The following is a 14454-nucleotide window of genomic DNA, read 5'->3' as shown; positions in this document are numbered from 1 at the left end:
ATGGTAAAGAGTATGCGTCTTTAGGACATGCTTTATTTAAATCAGTGAAGTCGATGCACATGCGCTATTTACCATTATGTTTCTTTACCATGACAACATTAGCTAACCATGTTGTGAACCTGATTTCTCGAATGAAATTGACATCAATGAGAATTTTGGTCTCCTCCAACGATGCTTCTTTCTTTTCCAAGTCAAGGTTACGCTTTTTCTGTGCTATAGGTTGGCTTGATAAGTTAATTGCCAGCCTATGAGATATTACAGAAGGATCAAAGCTGGGCATATAAGCAGGAGTCCAAGCAAAGTGGTCGGCATTTTATTGAAGAAATTGGCTGAGCTTTTCTTTCTCGTCTTCTTCCATGACTGATCCTACAAAAGTGAACTGATAAACCATTATTTTATGGTTTATATTGTGTTCAATTCTGTGGTTTTATCAAATCTTTACCCACTTATTCATATGATTAGCATGTATTTATAATTCCTTCCTAAAATTACTCCATGGTCAAAAACTTGCTTCCTAGAGACTTTTAATTATGTATTTTAATTCTCCTTTATTCCATTCGATGTTGTAATCCCTGTGTTAAGTGTTTCAGGCTTTATAGTGCATGAATGACTTGGAAATTGGAGAGAAGGCTTGCAAAAATGGAAGGAACACAAGAAATTAAGGAGATGACTAGCGAGAAGCGACGCGGACGCATAGCTCACGCGACCGCGCGAAACGGAGAAATCGTAGTGACGCGCTCGCGTGCCTGACGCGAACGCATGGATTGGAAACTACACGGATGACGCAAATGCGTGGACGACGCGCACGCGTGGCAAGGCAAAACGCTAGATGACGCGAACGCGTGGATGACGCGATCGCGTGACGTGCGCGATCTGCAAAATTTGCAGAATTCGCTGGGGGCGATTTTGGGCCATGTTTTGACCTAGTATTCGGCCCAGAAAAGCAGATTAGAGCCAGGGAACATGGAGAGACGAGAGAGACATTCATTCCGGATAATTTTTAGTTTTTGAGATCTGAATTTACTCCTCCTCTAGGTTTTCTCTCTACACATTCATAGCTCTTAGGATTTTGTTTTTATTGGTTTTTGGATTGGGATATTGAGAAGAGTTATTACCTCCGCCAAGACTTCATCATTCTAGTTTGTTTTCCTTACTTGTCACTTACTCTTTCATATCCTTAATTTGTTTAGAATTACTATTAGATTATTTTTAGAATTTATTAATACAAGAACTATTTTTATTTTTAATTGGTCTTTTGGATTATTATTTATCATGTCTTCCTTTACTTTCCTTTCTTATTTTGTGAAGTTTACATTCATAATGACCGAGTAGTTCCATAACTTGATTGGGAGTTGATTGAAAGGAGAACCTTGAGTGGAATGCTCAAGAGTAAAATTGTAATTGGGTTTATTGTTGGATCGCCCTCTAGTCACTGACACTAATCCTTCCCAATGGAGAGGATTAGAACTTGTGAATAGAAATAGACTTCCAACTTGCTTGAATTTCCTCTACCCGGTGAAGGATAACTAAGCAGAACAACCTTCAATTATCAATTAATCTTGGGAGAACTCCAACAAGGATAGACTTTCCGACTAATCTACTCCCGGTCAAGATTTTTATTTAAATTACATAAATTCTCTGATTTAATTTCCTGTTTATCAAACTCAAAACCATTTTTGAAAACATCTGATTAATAAAATAGCACATCTTTCTGCAACTCATTGGGAGACGACCTGGGATTCATACTTCCAGTATTTTAATTCTAATTTTGTGACAACCCTTCTAAATTGATAAGTGGATTTTTGTTGGTTAAGAACTGTACTTGCAACGTATCTCTTACATTAATTTCTTAATCCGCCAATTTCTGCCACATCAATTTTTGGCGCCGTTGCCGGGGAGTTGCAATAGAGTGCTAAGTTATTGATTGGAATTTATTTATTTGTATTTTATTTTATTTTGCTACTATGAGCTGCATGTTTCTTTCATTGAATGACGCGTTCACTTCCTGATCCAAGCTTGCCAGTATTTGATCCTGAGATTGAAAGAACGATTTCATGTATAAGGCAAGCTCGGCGTCGGTTAGTCCTCTCTGAGGACAAATCTGAAACTTCACTTAAGAAAGAAACAAGCTCCCTTTCTACTGATTCGGTTGATTTACGTGCAGGTGACATGTGATGAGCGGATATTTTATACGCTTTCTGGGGGTGATTTCATGTATTTTTAGTATGTTTTAGTTAGTTTTTAGTATATTTTTATTAGTTTTTAGGCAAAATTCATATTTCTGGACTTTACTAGGAGTTTGTGTGCTTTTCTATGATTTCAGGTATTTTCTGGCTGAAATTGAGGGATCTGAGCAAAAATCTTATTCAGGCTGAAAAAAAAAGACTGCTGATGTTGTTGGATTCTGACCTGCTTACACTCGAAATGGATTATCTGGAGCTACAGGAGTTCAACTGGTGCGCTCTCAATTGCGTTGGAAAGTAGACATCCAGGGCTTTTCAGCAATATATAATAGTCCATACTTTGCTCAAAGATAAATGACGTAAACGGGTTTCATGTTCCATTCTAGCGTTAAACGCTAGAAACAGGTTACAAGTTGGAGTTAAACGCCCAAAACAGGTTACAACCTGGGGTTTAACTCCAGAAACAGCCTAGGCACGTGTAAAGCTCAAGTCTTAGCCCCAGCACACACCAAGTGGGCCCCGGAAGTGGATTTCTACACAATCTATCATAGTTTACTCATTTTCTGTAAACCTAGGTTACTAGTTTAGTATTTAAACAACTTTTAGAGATTTATTTTGCGGCTCATGATATTTTTAGATCTGAACTTTGTATCTTTGACGGTATGAGTCTCTAAACTCCATTGTTGGGGGTGAGGAGCTCTGCTGTGTCTCGATGAATTAATGCAACTATTTCTGTTTTCTATTCAAACACGCTTGTTTCTATCTAAGATATTCATTCGCACTTCAATATGATGAATGTGATGATCCGTGACAGTCATCACCATTCTCAACCTATAAACGCGTGCCTAACAACCACCTCTGTTCTACCTTAGATTGAATGAGTATCTCTTGGGTTCCTGGCTCATGAGTCTGATTGCCTCTCCTGACAACAAAACTTTCAGATCCGTGAGACCAGAGTCTTCGTGGTATAAGCTAGAATCCATTGGCAGCATTCTTGAGATCCAAAAAGTCTAAACCTTGTCTGTGGTATTCCGAGTAGGATCCGGGAAGGGATGACTGCAACGAGCTTCAAACTCGCGAGTGCTGGGCGTAGTGACAGATGTAAAAGGATCAATGGATCCTATTCCATCACAAGTGAGAACCGATAGATGATTAGCCATGTACATGGACCTTTTTCACTGAGAGGACGGATGGTAGCCATTGACAACGGTGATCCACCAACATACAGCTTGCCATGGAAGGAGCCTTGTGTGCGTGAAGAAGATGACAGTAGGAAAGCAGAGATTCAGAAGACAAAGCATCTCCAAAACTCCAACATATTCTCCATTACTGCATAACAAGTATTTATTTCATGCTCTTTTATTCTTCGCAATTCAAACTGATAATCATAATTGATATCCTGACTAATAGTTACAAGATAACCATAGCTTACTTCAAGCCGACAATCTCCGTGGGATTCGACCTTACTCACGTAAGGTATTACTTGGACGACCCGGTGCACTTGCTGGTTAGTGGTACGAGTTGTAAAAAGTGTGATTTACAATTTTGTGCACAAAGTTTTTGGCGCCGTTGCTGGGGATTGTTCGAGTTTGGACAACTGACGGTTTATTTTTTGCTTAGATTAGGAAAAATTTATCTTTTTTGTTTAGAGTCACTAAAATTGCGTCTTCTATTATTGTTTTTGGTTGAAACTTTTTTTTTTCAGAATCCTTATTTTCTTTTTCAATTTTTCTTTTTTTCTTCGAAAATTTTTATAAACTAATAATTGAGTTTTTCTGTTTGAGTTTAATTTCATATTTTAAGTTTGGTGTCAATTGCATGATTTTATTTTTCTCTCATTTTTTTCGAATTATTAGTGCTCAAAATATAAAAATTTTTAAGTTTGGTGTCTTTTTTGTTTCTGCTTTCTTAAAAATTTTTCAGAAGTTGTTCTTAGCGTTCATCGTGATATTCAAAGTTTTTCTGTTTTTTTCCTTTGCTTTGATAAAAAAAAATTAAGTTTGGTATCATTTTTTACTATTTTTCCTCTTTCTTCATTAAATTCAAAAATATCTTTTCTCTTTATTTTAATTAATTTTCAAATTTTCATTTAAAAATTCAGATTTTTTATTTTAAAACTTTCTATTCTATCTTATCTTAGTTTTGAAATTTCAAAATTCAAAATCTTTTTCAAAAATCATATCCAAAGTTTTTCAAATCTTCTTAATTAAGTAAGTATTTTCGTTTTCAAATTTATTTTTCTCTTAGTTTTCGAAATTTACATTTTAATTTCTAATTGTTTTATTTTATCTTATTCTTTTTATTTATTCTTAATAATTCAGTTTGTTTCTACTTAAATAAAATAAAAACAAAAATATATTTTGTTTGCAATTCATATCAATTCCATTTTATCCATTATGGACCTAAATGGAAATGAACAGTCCAGAAGGACTCTGGGATCATATGCTAACCCCATTACTGCTGCATATGGGAGTAGCATCTGTATACCTCCCATCAAAGCAAGCAGTTTTGAGCTAAATCCTCAGCTCATTGTCATGGTGCAGCAAAATTGCCAGTATTCCGGTCTTCCACAGGAAGAACCTACTGAGTTTCTGGCGCAGCTCTTGCAAATTGCTGACACAATGCGTGACAAGGAGGTAGATTAGGATGTATACAGGCTGTTACTGTTTTCGTTTGCTATAAAAGATCAAGCTAAGAGGTGGTTAAATAACCAACCCACAGCAAGCATAAGAACATGGACACAGTTATCAGACAAATTCCTGAATCAATATTTCCCTCCAAAAAGAATGACACAGCTAAGGCTGGACATCCAAGGCTTTAAACAAGAGGATGATGAATCCCTTTATAACGCCTGGGAGAGGTACAGAGGGATGCTAAGGAAATTCCCTTCTGAAATGTTTTCAGAGTGGGTGCAATTAGACATCTTCTACTATGGGCTTACAGAAAAAGCTCAGGTATCTCTAGACCACTCAGCTGGTGGATCTATACACATGAGAAAAACTATTGAAGAGGCTCAAGAGCTTATTGATATAGTTGCTAGAAATCAGCATCTGTACATAAGTAGTGGGTCCTCCATAAAAGAAGAAGCCAAAGCAGTATCTACTGAACTTGGTCCTCAAGAACAAGTTGCTGAACTCAAACAACAATTGTGTTTTCTAACAAAACAGTTAGCAGAATTCAAGGATATGCTACAAGACACTAAAAATGCTAATAAAAATATGGAAGCACAATTGAATCAGACAAAACAGCAGTTATCAAAGCAGATAACAGAAGAGTGCCAGGCAGTTCAATTAAGAAGTGGAAAAACATTAAATACCTCACGTCAGAGCAGCAGAAAGCCAAGAAAAGAACAACTGACAAAGGATGAGCAAAATATTACCCAAAATTCCTCTAAGGACAGTAAGAGCCCAGAGAGGAATAACTCTGGCGTTCAAACGCCAGAAAAGGATGCAAAGCTGGCGTTAAACACCCAACCCACGCGCAGTTCTGGCGTTTAAACGCCAGAAACAGGCAAGGAGCTGGCGTCAAACGCCTAATGGAAGCTTAGTTCTAGCGTTCAAATGCCAGAAACAGGTAAGAAGTTGGCGTCCAATGCCAATCCAGCTTCCAACCCTGGCATTCAAACGCCAGTGAGGGATCAGACACACACAAGTGCTGATAGCAACCCCTCTAAAAAGGCTTCTCCAACCACCTCTGTAGGAAATAAACCTGCAGCAACTAAGGTTGAAGAATACAAAGCCAAGATGCCTTATTCTCGAAAACTCCGCCAAGAGGAGCAGGATAAGCAATTTGCTTGCTTCGCAGACTATCTCAGGACTCTTGAAATAATGATTCTGTTTGCAGAGGCACTTGAGCAAATACCCTCTTATGCTAAGTTCATGAAAGAGATCTTGAGTCAGAAGAAGGATTGGAGAGAAACTAAAAGAGTTCTCCTCACTGAAGAATGCAGTGCAGTCATTCTGAAAATCTTCCCAGAAAAGCTTAAAGATCCCGGGAGCTTTATGATACCATGCATATTAGAGGGTAATTGCACCAAGACAGCTTTATGTGATCTTGGGACAAGTATCAACCTAATATCTGCATCCACTATCAGAAAGCTTGGTTTAACTGAAGAAGTCAAACCAACCCGGATATGTCTCCAACTTGCTAATGGCTCCATTAAATACCCATCAGGCGTGATTGAAGACATGATTGTCAGGGTTGGGCCATTCGCCTTTCCCACTGACTTTGTAGTGCTGGAAATGGAGGAGCACAAGAGTGCTACTCTCATTCTAGGAAGACCTTTCCTAGCAACTGGACGAACTCTCATTGATGTCCAAAAGGGGGAAGTAACCCTGAGAGTCAATGAGGATGAGTTTAAGTTAAATGCTATCAAAGCCATGCAGCATCCAGACATACCAAAATACTGCATGAAAGTTGATCTTATTGACTCTTTGGTAGAGGAGATTAACATGGCCGAGAGTCTCGAATCAGAGCTAGAAAACATCTTTAAAGATGTCCAGCCTGATCTGGAGGATTCAGAGGAAATAAAAGAGCCTCTGAAAATTTCTCAGGAAGAGGAAAAACCTCCTAAACCCGAGCTCAAACCACTACCACCATCCCTAAAATATGCATTTTTGGGAGAAGGTGACACTTTTCCGATGATCATAAGCTTTGCTTTAAATCCACAGGAAGAGGAAGTACTACTTCAAGTGGTAAGGACACACAAGACAGCTCTTGGATGGTCCATAAGTGATCTTAAGGGCATCATCCCAGCAAGATGCCTGCACAAGATCCTATTGGAGGACAATGCTAAGCCAGTGGTTCAACCACAGAGGCGGCTAAATCCAGCCATGAAGGAAGTGGTGCAGAAAGAGGTCACCAAGTTACTGGAGGCTGGGATTATTTATCCTATTTCTGATAGCCCCTGGGTGAGCCCTGTCTAAGTTGTTCCCAAGAAGGGAGGCATGACAGTGGTCCATAATGAAAAAATGAACTGGTTCCTACAAGAACAGTTACATGGTGGCGTATGTGTATTGACTACAGAAGGCTCAATACAGCCACCAGGAAGGATCACTTTCCTTTACCATTCATAGACCAGATGCTAGAGAGACTAGCAGGTCATGAATATTACTGCTTTTTGGATGGCTATTCAGGCTACAACCAAATTGCAGTAGATCCTCAGAACCAAGAGAAAACAGCATTCACATGTCCTTCTGGAGTGTTTGCCTACAGAAGGATGCCTTTTGGTCTGTGCAATGCACCTGCAACCTTTCAGATGTGCATGCTCTCTATCTTCTCTGATATGGTAGAGAAATTCTTAAAAGTCTTCATGGATGACTTTTCAGTATTTGGAGACTCATTTAGCTCCTGCCTTGACCATTTAGCACTTGTTCTGAAAAGATGCCAAGAGACCAACCTGGTTTTAAACTGGGAAAAATGTCACTTTATGGTGACTGAAGGAATTGTCCTTGGGCATAAAATTTCAAACAAGGGAATAGAAGTGGATCAAGCTAAAGTGGAAGTAATTGAAAAACTACCACCACCTGCCAATGTTAAGGCAATTAGAAGCTTTCTGGGGCATGCAGGATTCTATAGGAGGTTTATAAAGGATTTTTCGAAAATTGCAAAACCTCTTAGCAACCTGCTAGCTGCTGACACGCCATTTATGTTTGACACAGAGTGTCTGCAGGCGTTTGAAACTCTGAAAGCTAAGCTGGTCACAGCACCAGTTATTTCTGCACCAGACTGGACATTATCATTCGAACTAATGTGTGATGCCAGTGACCATGCTATTGGTGCAGTATTGGGACAGAGGCATAACAAGCTTTTGCATGTCATTTATTATGCTAGCCGTGTTTTAAATGATGCCCAGAAAAATTACACAACCACAGAAAAAGAATTGCTTGCAGTGGTTTATGCCATTGACAAGTTTAGATCATACTTAGTAGGATCAAAAGTGATTGTGTACACTGACCATGCTGCTCTTAAATATCTACTTACAAAGCAGGATTCAAAACCCAGGCTCATAAGATGGGTGTTGCTTCTGTAAGAGTTTGATATAGAAATAAGAGACAGAAAAGGGACAGAAAACTAAGTGGCTGATAATCTATCCCGGATAGAACCAGTAGAAGGAGTGTCCTTTCCCTCTATTGAGATCTCTGAAACCTTTTCGGATGAGAAATTGTTTGCCATTCAGGAAACACCATAGTTTGCAGACATTGCAAACTATAAAGCTGCAAGATTCATCCCCAAGGAGTACAGCAGGCAACAAAAGAAAAAATTAATTACTAATGCAAAGTACTACTTGTGGGATGAACCCTATCTCTTTAAGATATGTGCAGACGGAATAATTCGTAGGTGTGTGCCTAGAGAAGAAGCACAGAAGATCTTATGGCATTGCCATGGGTCACAATATGGAGGCCATTTCGTAGGTGAGCGAACAGCCACCAAGGTCTTCCAATGTGGCTTCTACTGGCCTACCCTCTATAGAGATTCCCGAGAGTTTGTACGTAACTGTGACAGTTGCCAGAGGGCTGGTAATCTGCCTCATGGTTACGCCATGCCTCAACAAGGAATCATGGAGATTGAGTTGTTTGATGTATGGGTGATGAGCGGATAATTTATACGCTTTTTGGCATTGTTTTTAGTATGTTTTTAGTATATTTTAATTAGTTTTTATTATATTTTTTTTAGTTTTTATTTAAAAATCATATTTCCGGACTTTACTATGAGTTTGTGTGTTTTTCTGTGATTTCAGGTATTTTCTGGCTGAAATTGAGGGACCTGAGCAAAAATCTGATTCAGAGGCTGAAAAAGGACTGCAGATGCTGTTGGATTTTGACCTCCCTACACTCAAAGTGGATTTTCTGGAGCTACAGAAGCCCAATTGGTGCGCTCTCAATTGCGTTGGAAAGTAGACATCCTGGTATTTCCAGAAATATATAATAGTCCATACTTTGCCCAAGATTTGATGGCCCAAACCGGCGTTCCAAGTCAGCTCAAGAATTCTGGCGTTTAACTCCAAAACTGGCACAAAAGCTGGAGTTAAATGCCCAAATTGGCACAAAAGCTGGTGTTTAACTCCAAGAAAAGTCTCTACATGAAAATGCTTCAATGCTCAACCCAAGCACACACCAAGTGGGCCTGGAAGAATATTTCTGCATTAATTACTGATTTCTGTAACCCTAGGCTACTAGTTTTCTATAAATAGGACCTTTTGCTATTGTATTTTTCATCTTGGGACGTTTAGTCCTTAGACCTTTGAGGCTGGCCATTCGGCCATGCTTACACTATTTGTTCTTATGTATTTTCAACGGTGGAGTTTCTACACACCATAGATTAAGGTGTGGATCTCTGCTGTTCTTCATGAATTAATACAAAGTACTATTGTTTTTCTATTCAACTCAAGTCTATTTCTTCTCCAAGATATTCATTCGTTCTTCAACTTGATGAATGTGATGATCCGTGACACTCATCATCATTCTCACCTATAAACATGTGCCTGACAACCGCCTCTGTTCTACTAGCAATGGCTTGAATGTGTATCTTTTGGGTTTCTAATCTCAGATTGGAACCTTCGTGGTATAGGCTAGAATTATTGACGGCCATTCCTGAGATCCGGAAAGTCTAAACCTTGTCTATGGTATTCTGAGTAGGATCTGGGAAGGGATGACTGTGACGAGCTTCAAACTCGCGATTGTGGGGCGTGTGACAGACGCAAAAGGATCAATGGATCCTATTCCGACATGAGCGAGAACCGACAGCTGATTAGCCGATGTTGTGACAGAGCATCAGGACCATTTTCACTGAGAAGACGGGATGTAGCCATTGACAATGGTGATGCCCAACATAAAGCTTGCCATGGAAAGGAGTATGAATGATTGGAAGAAGGCAATAGGAAAGCAGAGGTTCAAGGGGAACAAAGCATCTTCATACGCTTATCTGAAATCCACCAATGAATTACATAAGTATCTCTATCTTTATTTTATGTTTTATTCATCTTTTAATTATCAATCCTCCATCATCATTTGAATCTGCCTAACTGAGATTTACAAGATGACCATAGCTTGCTTCAAGCTGACAATCTCCGTGGGATCGACCCTTACTCATGTAAGGTTTATTACTTGGACGACCCAGTGCACTTGCTGGTTAGTTGTGCAGAATTGTGACAAAGTGTGATTCACGTTTGAGAGCTCCAAGTCCTTTGGAACCATTATTGATGATCACACTTTCGTGCACCAAGTTTTTGGCGCCGTTGCCGGGGATTGTTCGAGTTTGGACAACTGACGGTTCATCTTGTTGCTTAGATTAGGTATCTTTTCTTCAGAATTTTTAAGAATGAATTCTAGAGTTTCAAGGTGATGTTCCCACCATCACAAAAGCTGATTGATTCTCATCAATTTAGCTATTGAATGTAATGTCCTGCTGAAGCTTGGCCAAACATGTCTAATCCTTTTTAGACTGAAGCTTTAGACTAACATTGCATGATTCCTGGAATTCTTATTAAAAGTTTTGATTCTCTTTATTTTCTTTTCCATATAAGTTTCGAAAATCACAAAAAAATGTTAAAATCATAAAACCAAAAATATTTTATGTTTCTTGTTTGAGTCTATTGTCTAATTTTAAGTTTGGTGTCAATTGCATGTTTCTATTTTTCTTGCATTTTTTTGAAAATTACATGCATGTGTCTTCATTAATCTTCAAGTTGTTCTTGATGATTTCCTTGCTCTGATCTTTAAATTCTCTTATTTAGTGTGTTTTGTTGTTTCTTACATGCATTTTTACATTGTTATAGTCCTTAGTATACAAACTTTTAAGTTTGGTGTCTTGCATGCATTGTTTATTTGATCTTAGTTGCAATTTTTCTTGTTTCTCATCATTAAAAATTCAAAATATTTTCAAAATTGTGTCTTTTCAAGTCAATAATACAGAGAATTGAAGATTCAGAACATCCAGTAGAGGAATCAAATAGAAAAAGCTGGGTGTTCAAAACGCCCAGTGAAGAAGGAAAAGTGGCGTTTAAACGCCAGCCAGGGGTATCTGGCTGGGCGTTTAACACCCAAAAAGGTAGAGATTTGGGCATTAAATGCCAGAATGGGCACCATTCTGGGCGTTTAACGCCAGGATGACACTAGAGGAAAGATTTTGTTTTTAATTCACATTTTTTTCAAGTTTTCATAATTTTTCAAAATCAAATCTTTTTCAAATCATATCTTTTCAATCATATCTCTTTCAAAATCAATTTCTTTCCATTTTATATTTATTTTTAATATTTTCAAAAATCCTTGCTTCAATTCAAGATTTACTTCAAAATTTTCAAGTTGTTACTTGCCTATTAAGAAAGGATCAAACTTTAAATTTTAGAATCATATCTTTTAATTTCTTGTTAGTCAAGTAATCAACTTTAATTTTAAAAACTTTCTTTTTCTAAATTGATTTTTAGTAATATCTTTTCAATCACATCTTTTTCAAAATTAATTTTTTTTCAATCATATCTTTTTCTAATTTCAAAATCTTTTTCAAAAATCACTTTATTTCTTTCCCAATCTTAGTTTTCGAAAATCTCAATCAAATTTTCAAATTTCTTTTTAATTATTTCAAAATCTTTTTAAATTATTTTCGAAAATTCTTCCCCTCTTTTCACATCCTTCTATTTAAGGGACTAACACTCCTCCTCAAGGTGCAATTCGAACCCTATTTCTTTAATAAGTTCGAATTCTCTCATCTCTACCTCCTCCTTCTATTCTTCTTTTCCTCTGACACCTCAAGGAATCTCTATACTGTGACATAGAGGATTCCCTACTTTCTTGTTCTCTTCTCTTTCATATGAGCAGGAACAAAGATAAAGGCATACTTGTTCAAGCTGATCCTGAACCTGAAAGGACCTTGAAGAGAAAGCTAAGAGAAGCTAAAGAACAATTCTCTTTAGAGGGCCTAACAGAGCTTTTCAAAGAAGAAGAAACCATGGCAGCCAAAAACAACAATGCCAACAATGCAAGGAAGGTGCTTGGTGACTTTACTGCACCTACTCCTGATTTCTATGGGAGAAGCATCTCAATCCCTGCCATTGGAGCAAACAACTTTGAGCTTAAGCCTCAATTAGTTTCTCTAATGCAACAGAATTGCAAGTTTCATGGACTTCCATTGGAAGATCCTCATCAGTTCTTAGCTGAGTTCTTGCAAATCTGTGACACTGTCAAGACCAATGGGGTTGACCCTGAAGTCTACAGACTTATGCTCTTTCCTTTTGCTGTAAGAGACAGAGCTAGAACATGGTTGGATTCACAACCTAAGGAAAGCATGAACTCTTGGGAAAAGCTAGTCAGTGCCTTCTTGGCAATGTTCTTTCCACCTCAAAAATTGAGTAAGCTTAGAGTGGAAGTCCAAACCTTTAGACAGAAGGATGGTGAGTCCCTCTATGAAGCTTGGGAGAGATACAAGCAATTGATCAGAAGGTGCCCTTCTGACATGCTTTCAGAATGGAGCATCATAGGTATTTTCTATGATGGTCTGTCTGAACTATCCAAGATGTCATTGGATAGCTCTGCTGGAGGATCTCTTCATCTGAAGAAGACGCCTGCAGAAGCTCAAGAACTCATTGAAATGGTTGCAAATAACCAATTCATATACACCTTTGAAAGGAATCCTGTGGATAATGGGACAACTCAGAAGAAAGGAGTTCTTAAGATTGATACTCTGAATGCCATATTGGCTCAGAATAAAATATTGACCCAACAAGTCAATATGATTTCTCAGAGTCTGTCTGAAATGCAAGCAGCAACAGGCAATACTAAGGAAGCTTCCTCTGAAGAAGAAGCTTATGATCCTGAGAACCCAGCAATGGAAGAGGTGAATTACATGGGAGAATCCTATGGAAACACCTATAATCCTTCATGGAGAAATTATCCAAATCTCTCATGGAAGGATCAACAGAGACCTCAACAAGGTTTCAACAACAACAATGGTGGAAGAAACAGGTTTAGCAATAGCAAGCCTTTTCCATTATCTTCTCAGCAACAGACAGAGAATTCTAGGCAAAACCCCTCTGACTTAACAACCATTGTCTCTGATCTAATCAAAACCACTCAAAGTTTCATGACTGAAACAAGGTCCTCCATTAGAAATTTGGAGGCACAATTGGGTCAGCTGAGTAAGAAAATTACTGAACTCCCTCCTAGCACTCTCCCTAGCAATACAGAAGAGAATCCAAAAAGAGAGTGCAAGGCCATAACCACATCTCACATGGCCGAACATGGAGAGGAGGAAGAGGTAGTGATTCCCACTGAGGAAGACCTCAATGGACACCCACTGACATCCATGGAGTTCCCTAAAGAGGAACTATAGGAATCTGAGGCTTACGCTGAGACCATAGAGATTCCATTAAATTTACTTTTGCCATTCATGAGCTCTGATAAGTATTCTTCCTCTGAAGAGGATGAAGATGTTATTGAAGAGCAAGTTGCTAAGTACCTTGGAGCAATCATGAAGCTAAATGCCAGGTTGTTTGGTAATAAGACTTGGGAGGATGAACCTCCATTGCTCATCAAAGAACTGGATGACCTGACTAGGCAGAGATTACCTTAAAAGAGACAGGACCCTGGAAAATTCTCCATCCCTTGTACCATAGGCACCATGACCTTTGAGAAGGCTCTGTGTGACCTAGGGTCAAGCATAAACCTTATGCCTCTCTCTGTAATAGAGAAGCTACGGATCATTGAGGTACAAGCTGCAAGAATCTCACGAGAGATGGCAGACAATTCAAAGAAACAGGCTTATGGACTTGTAGAGGATGTCTTGGTAAAGGTTGAAGGCCACTACATCCCTGCTGACTTCATAATCCTAGAGACTGGGAAATGTATGGATGAATCCATCATCCTTGGCAGACCCTTCCTAGCCACAGCAAAAGCTGTGATTAATGTTGACAGAGGAGAATTGATCATTCAAGTGAATGGAGACCCCCTTATGTTTAAAGCTCAAGGATATCCCTCTGTCACCATGGAGAGGAAGCACGAAGAGCTTCTCTCAAAACAGAGTAAAACAGAGCCCCCACAGTCAAACTCTAAGTTTGGTGTTGGGAGGCCACAACCAAACTTTAAGTTTGGTGTTGAACCCCCACATTCAAACTCTAAGTTTGGTGTTGGGAGATTCCAACATTGCTCTGAACATCTGTGAGGCTCCATGAGAGCCCACTGTCAAGCTATTGACATTAAAGAAGCGCTTGTTGGGAGGCAACCCAATCTTTACTTATCTATGTTAAATTTCTATTTTCTATTGTTATTTTATGTTTTCT

General features: G+C 38.6%; 1 non-coding gene across 1 annotated transcript; it reads right to left on the bottom strand.

Moving 5' to 3' along the window:
* Window positions 1–12530: 12530 nt before the first annotated feature.
* Window positions 12531–12638, bottom strand: LOC112739931 (small nucleolar RNA R71). The gene has a single exon (XR_003170865.1). It is a non-coding gene; the product is annotated as a small nucleolar RNA R71 (small nucleolar RNA).
* Between the last annotated feature and the right edge of the window lie 1816 nt (window positions 12639–14454).

The sequence above is a fragment of the Arachis hypogaea genome, chromosome 13 (assembly GCF_003086295.3).
Source record: "Arachis hypogaea cultivar Tifrunner chromosome 13, arahy.Tifrunner.gnm2.J5K5, whole genome shotgun sequence".
In the NCBI taxonomy this organism is placed as follows: domain Eukaryota; kingdom Viridiplantae; phylum Streptophyta; class Magnoliopsida; order Fabales; family Fabaceae; genus Arachis; species Arachis hypogaea.
This window is presented reverse-complemented; position numbering and strand designations above follow the sequence as displayed.